Raw genomic sequence first — 12,248 nt, forward strand, 5'->3', positions numbered from 1 at the left:
CCCCAAAATGGACCTGCCTGTCTGGCTGGCAGCCAGCAGCCCCGAGGGGGGCAGAGGAAGCCGGGCGTAACTGGGGTAAATGCCTCTGCTGCAAGCAGACTGCAGCACTTAAAGTCACAGCTCTCACCCGGCCTCCTGTAGGGACAGAAGAGGAGACTGTGATACTGTATTACCCTGTCAGTCACAGGGAGGCAATTCCTCAGGTCATCAGTCAAAAGCCTCCTTGGCAATGAGAAAGGAGCCTGAACACCAGGCCGTTTAAAAAGATATTTATTGTGAAACGTGGATGCCGCGGCGCCTTCCCCGAGTGGAGACAGACGCTCAGCATGAATTACTCCGGCAAAGTCTAGAGAAGCAGGTGGCAGCTACCTGGCTACACATGAGATACGGCCTCAAAACCAGCACCACCGCTCCACCTGGGAGGAGAGAGCACACAGGTGGAGGGCGGGGACGTGGGTCCTCGGGGCTGTGGGGAGGGACGATCCAGAGCCTGTGGCCCCGGACAGACGGCCGACTTGTGGGGCTCCCCGCAGGGTCCCCAGGCCCAGGTGAGGACGAACAGGGCTAAATCCGATACAGGGCAAACCAGAGATGCCAGCGGACGTGACTCGATGCCTGGAACGTGCGGCAAAGTACTCCAGGAGCGCAATGCTCGGGGACGTGGTAAAGCGAGACCGGTGACACGTAGGCAACCACAGGAGCTGGCTGATGGAGATTTGGGGGTTCGTTATATTGTTTTTTCTACCTCTGTGTAGATTTAAGAATTCCAATATTGCGGGGCACCTGGGCGGCTCAGTCGGTTAAGTGTCTGACTTCAGCTCAGGTCATGATCTCGTGGTTCATGGGTTTGAGCCCCGTGTCAGGGTCTGTGCTGACGGCTCAGAGACTGGATCCTGCTTCGGATTCTGTGTCTCCCTCCCTCTCTGCCCCTCCCCCACTCATGCTGTGTCTCTCTCCTCTTTCTCTCTCAAAAATAAAAATAAACCTTAAAAAAATAGTTCCAATATTGAGACCAATTTTTGAATAAAATAGATCCTTATCCTGCCTTTATGGATCTCATCTCTCTGCAGCTATATATCCCAGAGCATATGCCAGGCACACTTTCTAGGTGCTAAGAGAACCTGCAAACTACAGAATTATATTTTGGAGATAAACACACACACAGATATATGTATACGTATACACACATTATCACATATGTGTATTGTATGTGTGGACACACATATTCACCAATATTATAATTGCTACACTTATATTTTATGGCATGTATACAGTCCTTTGTGCATTTTTGCCATTTAATTTCACAAAAATCACATGAGCCAAGGGACTCAGTAAGTCATCCAAAGTCAAAGAGATACCGAATGCCAACTCCAGGTTTCAAGCCCACCTTGGTTTGACTCTAGAGCCTGGAACCATACCCACCCAACCATACTAACCCACACTCACTGGGGGTACAAAGAGCCTCCCTGTACAATCACGAGGCCAAGAATAATGAGTGCCTTCTGTCGATGAGGCAAGGTCAGAGGGAGCCCAGCCTGCCCCACTGCTTCTGCCGCCCTCCTCTGCCACACTCCTCAACACCACCACGACTTTCTACGTCCCTCTGGGCAAATCTGTGTGCGCCTGAGGCCGCCCAAAGAGGGCCATGTGGCCACAGCCTCTGCCTGAGCAGGTGCTGGGCGTTATGTGACTGCCCACTCTCACATGTCTACATCTGGCTCCACATCAGGACCCTGGAATGGAGTTTAAGAGCCAGAGATGAAGGAGACAGAGTTTCAAGGTGGCCAAACCACTGTTATCTTTTAAATAAAATAGATTGCATTTGGTTTTCTAGTTATAAAGACAACTGGGTTCTACTGGAAGCAGACCTTGGGTTAAGAACCTGAGTGCCAGGCCGCCTGGGTGGCTCGGTCGGTTGAGCATCCGACTCTTGATTTCGGCTCAGGTCATGATCCCAGGGTTGTGGGATCAAGCCCCACATTGGCTCTGTGCTGAGCCTGGAGCCTGCTTGAGATTCTCTCTCTCTCTCTGCCCCTCTCCCCCTTCGCACTTGCTCTCTCTCTGTCTCTCTCTCTCTCTCTCAAATAATAATAAAAGAACTTGAGTGCAAATAGTTTTGGGGGGAGCATCTACAGGGGAAGTGGGGGCATGAGTCAGGGAAAGAGACACCGTGTGACTGAGCAGGCAGCCACTATAGATAATACGAGGCTTGGTTCCACTGGGAAAGTCTGGGAGACTGTGCGGAATATACGTGAGTTTTCCCACCTGAGAGGTGAAGAAGCCGGGGAAGTTACCCTGCGACTCCCACCCACCACCGGCTGAATGCTGCTCCCGGCACTGGTAACTCTTCAGCACTTCTGGGCTGGTCCGTGCACAGGGCGGGCCCTCAGGTGGAAAGGCACGGGTATTTCAGTAGGGTGCCACTGGTGTGTACCAGAACGGCCAGGCCAAGGGATATGGACAGAGCATCGGCAGCATTTGCTTCCCATGTGGGAGAACTCTTAACCCACCTTCACCTACCCCTCCCCGCATTAACCAATGTCCTTATCCCTTCCGTACATCATTCTGGTGATTAAGCCCTTGGGGCTAACATGGTACTTCCCTGGGCACCCACACAATTCTGCCTCCACTGGATGTCTCATCGTGTCTTGCCCAGAGTGAGCTGCATTAACTGACTTTTCAAATTAACCAACTATTGGTTCAGGACTGTCATATGCTAGGGCTTACTCCTCCTTCTACCACTGTACACACACACACACACACACACACACACACGCACACTTATGGTTCTATGTGAAGGACAGTGCAGTGTCATTAATAAGAACGATGCCAGTAGGGCATAATTCCCAGACGAATTTTATATATTTTATATATATATATATATAAGATTGGTGAAGGGCGCCTGGGTGGCTCAGCAGGGTAAGTGTTCAGCTCTTGATTTTGGCTCAGGTCATGATGTCATTAGTCTCCCATGGCTCGGGGAATTCATGGGTGAGAGCATGAGGACCTGATCAGGTTCCATGGTATGGTGGGGCTACCACCAAAGAAACCAACAGCGGACCCCTCAACAACCTCAGCTTTGAGCGACCCCATTGGCGACTCAGCACAGCGTTTCCCAAACTTGACAAACATACAGATTTCCAGCTTCGTCTCCTGGCAATTCTGATTTAGCGGGACTGGACTGATCCTAGAAACCTGACTGTTAACTCACAACTAAGTAATTCTTACAACTGAGCAAGGCTTGGGGCGCCTGGGTGGCTCAGTCGGTTGGGCGTTGCACTTTGGCTCAGGTCATGATCTTACCCTTGGTGAGTTCCAGTCCCATGTCAGGCTCTGTGCCGACAGCTCAGATCCTGGAGCCCACTTCAGATTCTGTCTCCCTCTCTCTCTGCCCTTCTCCTGCCTTCTCGCACACTTGTCTCTCTCTCAAAAAATAAACATTAGAAATAAATAAATAAATAAATAAATAAATAAATAAATAAATAAAACAGAGCAAGGCTGAGAAACGATGACCCAGCAGAACCATGGATCGTGAATTTGGTGGGGGAGGGGAGGAAGTCCTAAATCACCTGGTAGCCCACAAGGTCAGTCAGTTTCCAACTTAGTCCAGATCAACCCATCTGCTGGTTATGTATTCATTCCTTCCATGCTGCTGTACCCCTCACCAACTAGGGCAGCACTTTTCATCCATGGCACTACTGACGTTTTACACTGATTCTTTGTGAAGGGGGATTCCCTGGGCACTTCAGGATGTTTAGCAGCATTCTTGACCTCTACCCACAAATGCCAGGAACACATCCCCCACCGCCACTGTGTCAGCCAAACCTGTCTCCAGACATTGCCTTATGTCCCTGGGAGGAGGAGCAAAATTACACCCCCCGCCCCATTGAGGTCACTGAACTACGGTGACCAACCATCCAAGTTTGCCCAGGACTTCCGGGTTTTAGCATTAAAAGTCTCACGTCCTGGGAAAACCCCTCAGGCCACTGATACCACTGCTCACCCAAAACACATTCCCTTTGAAGGCTGAGGGTAGCTCATGTGTCACTGAAAAGCCCTTAATTCTTCCAGACAGCCAAGTTCAGATCTCAGCTGTGTAGAAGAACCTGGAATGGGGCTGTGGGTAAAAAGATCTTTGAGACATCCCACTCAATGGGGCCCAGAGAGGTCTGAGAACCCATCCCCTAGACTGTGAGCTCCACAGGGGCAAGACACCAACTGTGTCCTTCCCTGATGATACCCCAGTGCTCAGCAGAGAATATATAAAACATGGTCAGTAAATATTACTGATCAAGTGGTGGATGGATGGATGGATGGATGGATGGATGGACAGATGGCTAGATGCACAGGTGCATGGATGGACAGATGGGTATATAACTAACTAAGGGACTACAATTAAGTTTTCTAATCTGTCTAAGCTTCAGCACATCCCCTCCCATAGAATGTAGGTAATAATACCTTCTATGTAAGGCTGCTGTGAAGGCTGAATGATAAAACAAACTGCTGGGTGTGGCTTCTAGTATCAAAATGCTTCCTTCAGTGCCTAGCACATATAAATGCTGGCTCCCTTCTTCCTTTTCTGGGGTCCAGAAGAAGTAGTTAAATTTAATTAAATGATCTGAAATATGAGGAGAGGTAGGAGAGGCCCCACAATGCCCACGACACAGACAAACAGGGGCGAGGATGATTGCAAACACTCTTATCTTTTGTTTCTCTCTTGTGGTCATAATTTCAAATTGTTCCTAATTCAGATAATGGATCCAATAAATGAGATCCCACAGCGTCCTGCCAAGTGCACTTTGTCTTGCGTGCCCTGGCATCTGGGAAACTTTCATAAACAGCCCTCTCTCTACCTGTTAGGTTGGTTCTGCTTCTGAGCCATTTGGACCCTCTGGCCACCTGAATCACAAGGAGTTAATCCTCCCATCCACCCTCAAGTTCAGAGGAAGATAAGAAGAGCAGAAGGCAATAGCCCAGCCTTTACTCAGCAGTTTCAACCCCTTAGCTCAGCCAGGGGGCCCCTGACCACATGTTCTTCTCAATACCATTTTCGTGAACCATCACAAGACCTGCTACCTGCCCCAAAGCCTCTTGGTTAGTGTCCTGCCTTGTCTTGGGTGCCTGTCTCTGAGACAGCGAGTCCATATGTCTGCTCCATAAGAATATGTTCTAAAGAGGCCAGATTCTCTCCTTGGGGAGGTCTGATTTCTTCCCCTCCCCCATCCCCTATTTCCTCAATACTTTATTTGCATACATTTCTCTATACAAGCCATAGCAAGTGAGGGCCAATCTGGGATTCAGAGTATGGTCGCCATGAAAATGGATCACTCAGATTTCCCCGATTGTGGGAACACAGTTGACTGACAGCCCCAGCTGCCACCTGTCTGGTTGCATCACATTCCTGCTGAGGTTTACACTTCTCCCAGGCTACTCCACCCAACGATTGAGAACAGCACAGTACAGTGCCAGCCTGTTCCCACAGGGCATGGGACTCCTCTAAGGGGTGACTTTAGCCTGAAGACTCCTCATCAGCCTGGCCAAAATGTTCTTATACCTGTGCTGTGGTCTGAGGCTCTTCCTGCACTGTTCTCCTTCCCACTCTCCTTTCACAGGTGTCAGGCATGGATTTAATCTGAAGGCTAGTCCTGCCTCTTCCAGTTTCCTCCCCCCATCATGCCTTTCCAGGCAATCCCTCAATAAATCTTCCACTTGTCTAATCCCATCCTAATGTCTGCTTCTTGGAGACCAAAACTAGCACAAAGGAAATGGCAGTTTGCCAAATTAAATAGGCTACTAATGTCTAAAGGCAGGTGTTTGCTGGAGTTTTCAGACCTATCAATGCAAGAATTCTTTCATTTATTTTATTTACTTAGTTTCTTTTTTATGAAAGCAGATGATGAGATTTAGAGTTTGGGGGCTGGCGGCAGCAAGCTGATGGAGGGGATCTCAGCAGTACTGTCTCTCTACCCAGCTTGGAGTTGGTTTGGAGCCTCATAGAAGAAGGGGTGATAGCCGAAAGTTGAAGTAGTTGCATTAAGAAGAGACTGAGGGGGTACCTGGGTGGCTCAGTCAGTTGGGCGTCCAACTTTGGCTGAGGTCACGATCTCACGGTCTGTGGGTAAAGCCCCGTGTCGGGCTCTGTGCTGATAGCTCAGAGCCTGGAGCCTGCTTCGCATTCTGTGTCTCCCTCTCTCTCTGCCCCTCCCCCACTCATGCTCTAACTCTCTCTCTCTCTCAGAAAGAAAGAAAGGAAGAAAGAAAGAAAGAAAGAAAGAAAGAAAGAAAGAAAGAAACACTGAGAAGTGGAGCATAAGCCATCCTACTGTGAAGTCCACACAACCAAATGTGGTCAAATTTGTCAGGGGCATGGGGGAAAGATAGTCACATACACAGTTGGTCACAGTCCACAGGGCACCAGCAGGAATGGCTATACCTAGTGGGGCAGTGTTTTCATGGAAAATTGTATCAGTTATCTATTGCTATATAACAAAGGACCTCCACACCCCTCAATTATTTATTATCTTGAAACAACATCCATTTATTTTCACTCATGTATTTACAAGTCGGGTAGAACTTAGCTTCCCCAGGCTGGGCTCCACTGAGTCACCTGTGCTTCGTGTAGTTCTCCTTTTCCTTGTACTACCTGGCTAGCCAGGGCATATTCCTCCCACGGCAATGGTAGAGGATCAAGAATACAGGGGGCAAGTGTGAGTCCCCCTAAGGTCACTTCCACACATATACCATTGAACAATGCAAGTCAGATGGTTGAGGATTGAGGGAATATACTCCACCTATGATGAAGCCAATGCAAAGGTATGGATGCAAAAAAGAGTGGAGACTCTCCTACCAGGACTCTATCAATAAAGGTAGACAAGGGTCACATGAGGAAGAGGCAGCCAAAGAGAAAGATTTGTTCCAGCACCTATAAGAAACATTCCCACCCTGGAAACGGCATGAACCAACTGGAGAAACCTTTGAGTTTCTTTCATGTAACCTCATTAAAAGGTAAGAGTCCCCTCTTTCACGTAATGTTATCTTTCGTGTAACCCCATTAAAAGGTAAGAGTCCCCTCTGCCTTGGTTTCTCTGCAATGCTCAGAGCTCTCCCTTCCTCTGACTGTCAGCCTTCTATTTGTCCTCATGCAAATTATCTTCATGGTAGCAAGATGGATGCAGACTGATCAGAAGGTATTCCCTCAATCGTCCTAGAATGATCCAAAGTTGCCTGTGGAAAAGATAAACCAAACGTGGCCAAGTAAGGACATGTGTGGACTATCTCAGGGATGCATTACTCTCTGCCAGGTACCAAATCATTGCAGCAAGAATGAGATTACACTGTCAGCCCCGCTCAACTCTTATATTTGTTACACAACAGGGTAGAGTTGATTCTACAAATGAAAGCATGGGCGCTCTTAGGAAGGGGAAGGGGGTAAAGAAAATGGGAAAGCAGGCAACCAGCGTCCACTAGAAGCAACCAATTAACATATTTCCTGTCCTCATGGGAACTTAGAGTCTAGCTGAGGTGAGAGCGATTAATGGCCACAAAAACATATCATTACAAACTGGGGTAAGTGCTACAAAGAAAAGAAATGAATAGGGTGCTATTGGGACAGATACCTGCGGACTCCCCTGGATGAAGAGAGAAGGCAGAGATAGAAGGGTGAACAGGATAAACTAGGTGGAAGAGATTGTACGTGGGAGACAGGGAACTGACGTCGTTAGAGCATCCCAGGAGCGGGAACAGGCTCCTGGACCAAAGGGATCATGGCACCAAAGGCAGCTGGGAGAGTGCCGGTGTGGCTAGAGCTCAGAGATGAGGGGGAAGACATGGTGGGGGGGGGGGTAGAGGGGGGCTGGGCCATGCAGGAAAACCCTTCATGAGGTATTTTATCTTTATCCTAAGAGAAGATGGAATCTCGAAAGGTCTTAAGTAGAGAAGGGGTATAACTTGACTTCTGTTTCTTTCACTCCCATGCGCTTTGGAGAATGGGCTGGAGTTGACAAGAGTGGAAACAAGAGACCTGTGACAAGAAAACAGAGGTAGTCCAGGCAAACAAAGCTGAGGGATTGCAGATGGAAAGAAATACATAGATCTGTTCGAGAAGCAAAATCAGCAGGACTTGGTGAAAGATTGGGGAGGAAGACCAGGTTAGTAATCTCTGAATCTTGACCCTGCTTTCCATTAAGGACATCCTGATTTTTCTATGACCCTTATTCAATCCTCTGAGGAAGGCACACAAGTTGTCTTGGCAGCAAAGACTATAGAATGGACTCCAAGCCCAAATCCACCTGACACTGCCATGAACCCTCACTCGGCCAGCTCAGTGAGGTATTAACTACATGGGATTGTGGAATCCCAGGACGTGGGATTCCATCTTTGATCCTCATGAGCAAGAGAACTTCAGTGACCTATTTTAATTTCTTAAACTTCACTTTCCAGATCCATAAAATGTGGATTATAATACCCACAACTTGGGGTGGTTTTAATCTGGGTTGATTTAGGCAGATGATACTTTGCAAAGGGTAAAGGACTAAAAAATGCTAGTTCAGCTGGTACACTTAGAAGGAAAATCATTCTGAGAGTACCTTTATCTAGTACAGTGGTTTCTGGCAATGGCTTGTTCTATATTTACTTAGCTCAAAAAAGGGAAATTGCCTCTTGGGTCTTTGTTGTGATGTTACATACCTATGTATGTAGGGGACAAAACCTCCCTTTGTGACTTGTCGCTGAAACCATTTCAAGAAGAGCACAAAGTATCCTATTTTGGGGACAGTTTTCTCCACTCAGAAAACCTGCCGTCAATGACCTGTCACCTTGTCTATAGTCCTCTTTGATAAATTACACGGGTGTTGAAGCCACAGGGGAGCAAATGTTCCAATGCACAATGGGATCAAAAGAGGCCGAGCGAAGGGCAGGATTGGTCCCAAGCATAGGCCTAGTGTCAGAAGGGCAGTATTTCAATTAGAGATGACTACAAATAGTTAGGCAAAAAAGGAAAATTCATTGACATGAAACAGAAAAGATCGGGGCTATGGCAGACTGAGGTGCAGCTGGATTCTGGGACTCGAACAATGTCGCCAGCTTCTGTCCATCTTGTACTTCTGCTGTGTTGGCTGCAATGCAGACAGACTTTGCCCTCATGCCCTTCCAGGTTCACATCCAAGAAAAGAAAGACATTCTCTTCCAGGTAACTCCTGGGCAAGTCCTGGGCTTCACTCTGATTGGACCAACGTGAGTCAAATGCTCACCCTTCAACCAATCAGTTGGCCAGAAAGACAGAGCTCTGCAGCTTGGGTGGTCCTAGATTGCATGCCCATCAGTGGCAGAAGGGATATGGGCTGAGAATGGGGAAAAAGACGAAACCCAAAGAGAAATCAGGGACTACTGTGTGGGAGTGATGCTGGGAATTCCTTATAGACAGGCATGAGAGCCTGCCTCCCTCTTTCTCCTGTGAAAACACTGGGCCTACCCAGAAAATCCGGTTTAATCTCTCCATCTCAAGATGCTGAACTTAATCACATCTGCAAAGTTTCTCTTATCAGGCAAGGAAACCTATTCACAGGTTATAAGGATTAGGCCACTATTCTCTCTACCAAATTACCTTCTAGTTGTTAGTTGGGTTCAACCAATGGGAGGCACCTGCAGGTGATTGGAGGGTAGGAGGAGAGAGAGAGAGAGAGAGAGAGAGAGAGAGAGAGGTCCCCCTTCCCGAGTGCCCTCTCTGCCAGGCCAGGTCTGGTGTAGCTGCATTCCTCAGTGGCCGCAGCTCCTCAGTCTGTCCCCACAGCCTTTCAGCTTTCACAGACTCCCCACACCCCATTCTCTCCTCTTGCCCTTTCAAACCCATGGGTGGTAATGGCTCCGGCTGTTGCCAGTCTTTGGATGCCTCGACATCCCTTGTTGATTCTCAACTGAAACCATACTTCTTCTAAGAATGGAGGATTATTAAAGAATCTTAAGCCATTTGAATTGGATTGTTTCCTGCTAGGACCTTGACTTAAGCCATCTTTAAAACATGTTTCTCCATGATTTTTTTCCCCTCCACATCAATACCTTCCCCTCCTTCTCCTCTGCCTACAAACCAGCTCAGGTTTCCCCAAACTTAAAATGACCTTTCGGCTACCTAAAAATGCCATAGTATTTCTTCCTTCTTTACCCCACCAACCTTCTTAAACAACTGATCTGCACACACATGCATACTATGTCTCTGAATCTGGTTTCTTTCCCTCCCTGAAAGCTCCTGAACATTTCCCTGTGAAGGTCACTCAGGACATCCTATTTCTCATTCCCAGTCTCTGGGAGACTTTCAAAGGGAATAGAGACTTCTTCTCTACCTCTGGAGTGTGAGATACGAAACTTCACCCATATCTTCTGTCTGTTCCTTGTACATCTGGGCCCCTCCCTGATGGACTGATCCCACTCCTGCTTCTCATTTCATCACATCATCATCTGTGAGCCCAAGACTCTGGCAGCTCAGAGTCCTGTCTACACATGCCCCTTGGTCCTCTGCACCTGGACAGGGCCCCTCACCACCTCCCAGATGGAGCTCCACCTTCAGCCACTGCTCCCTGTCCCATGCTACTGATTTCCATCTGGGACATTCCTGACATTTTATGGATGTACTTCCACGAGATTGAAGCCCAGGACATTGTCTTCCCTCCTGGCTCGTCTTCCCTTGGTGTTGGTGTGCACCTGCCCTCGGGTGGACAAGCTGCCTGGACGATAGCTGACGGTCAAGTCACCTGAAGGAAGGTTTCCAAAATAAAGATCTCTGGGTCTCGCCCATGCCCCACTAAATTAGAATCTCAGGCATCTGTATTTTACCAATTTACCCAGGTGATGGATAAATGGTGCTTGGGAAATCCTGGTTTAAACAACCTACCGAGATAGCTTCACTGTCCAGTACACTTTTACACTAAATTCTCTATTATATTAATTAAAAAAAATAAATTAACAAAGCAAAGCAAGACGGTTTCTTGTACATTGTATCCACTACAGGTACTTGAGATGGTATTGGCTTGACAAGAGAAACTTCACGTACATTAAGTAGATATTCATATACTTGTATTAACCCCTGTGTCCAACTCAAATGACCCATTTGGCAACAAGAGCGAGTTCACAAGGGGTGTTAGGGTAAATGAATAAGAAATGAAGAAATAAGAAGGCTTCAAAAAGATAATTATAAGTTCTTCATTTCTTATCAAAACAAAAAAACCCTTAGTAATACAAACAGAATGGAAATCTTCAGGACAGGATCTCAAGACATGCAAAGATCCATATCCAAGTTAGTCAGCTGCCTTTCTAACTAGCCTTTCATTTCCCCCAACTTTGTTAGCCTATGTTTGTTTTCCCAAGATTTACCAGATACACTCTCCCTTCGTGAGCCATCCAGAAGCTTGAGAATGTTCTCCGGCTGCATACATGTTCATCTTGAAGGTAATATTCCACTGACCACTTTTTTAAGAGCTCTGTCCAAACTTTTGTCTCTATAAATAACTCTGGTGGACTTTGGTGCTTGTTTTCAGCCGCTCAGAAAGAAATATTCCATGCTCCCTTCTGATTTCCATGGTTGTTCTTCCTCCAGAGTTCAGACAAAAGAAAGGGGAAAAATCTTAACATTAACACAGCTATATATATATATATATATATATGTATATATATATATATATGTATACATACATACATATACATATACACACACACATATATACATGTATACACGCACATACATATATACACATACATACATATATATGTATACATGCATGTATATATATATGTATGTATGTGTATATATGTATACATACAGATATATATATATGTGTGTGTGTGTGTGTGTGTGTGTGTATGACCTCTAAGTTTTGGATGCTAACCAACTCCAAACTTCAGAAATCGGGAGCCAAGTTTGCCCTGGGCTGATTAGTAATAAATCAGTTCTTCCTCCATGCCCTGGAAGACTATCGAGGGCATTGTCTTGATCCCCTATAACAAGTACACAGACTGAGTGACATATAAACAACAAGCAATTTATGTCCCACAGCTCTGGAGACTGAAAAGTCCAAGATCAAGGTGCGGGCAGATTCTGTGGCTGCCGAGGATCTGCTTCCTGGTTCACAGATGACATTTTTTTTGCATCCTCCCACTGCAGAAGGAGAACCACCCAGCTCTCTGGCCTCTTCTTCCAAAGGCATCCATCACGTTCATGAGGACTCCACCCTCATGACCTAATCACCTCCAAAGGCCCCACC

At 47.0% G+C, this 12,248-nt stretch overlaps 1 long non-coding RNA gene across 1 annotated transcript; it reads right to left on the minus strand.

The window, feature by feature from the left end:
* Positions 1-254: 254 nt before the first annotated feature.
* Positions 255-11,684, minus strand: LOC123577677. Its single transcript, XR_006702012.1, has 2 exons — positions 11,362-11,684; positions 255-416 (listed from the first exon to the last, which is right to left on the minus strand). It is a non-coding gene; the product is annotated as an uncharacterized LOC123577677 (long non-coding RNA).
* Positions 11,685-12,248: the final 564 nt, after the last annotated feature.

This window comes from Leopardus geoffroyi, chromosome E2 (assembly GCF_018350155.1).
Source record: "Leopardus geoffroyi isolate Oge1 chromosome E2, O.geoffroyi_Oge1_pat1.0, whole genome shotgun sequence".
Taxonomy (NCBI): Eukaryota; Metazoa; Chordata; class Mammalia; order Carnivora; family Felidae; genus Leopardus; species Leopardus geoffroyi.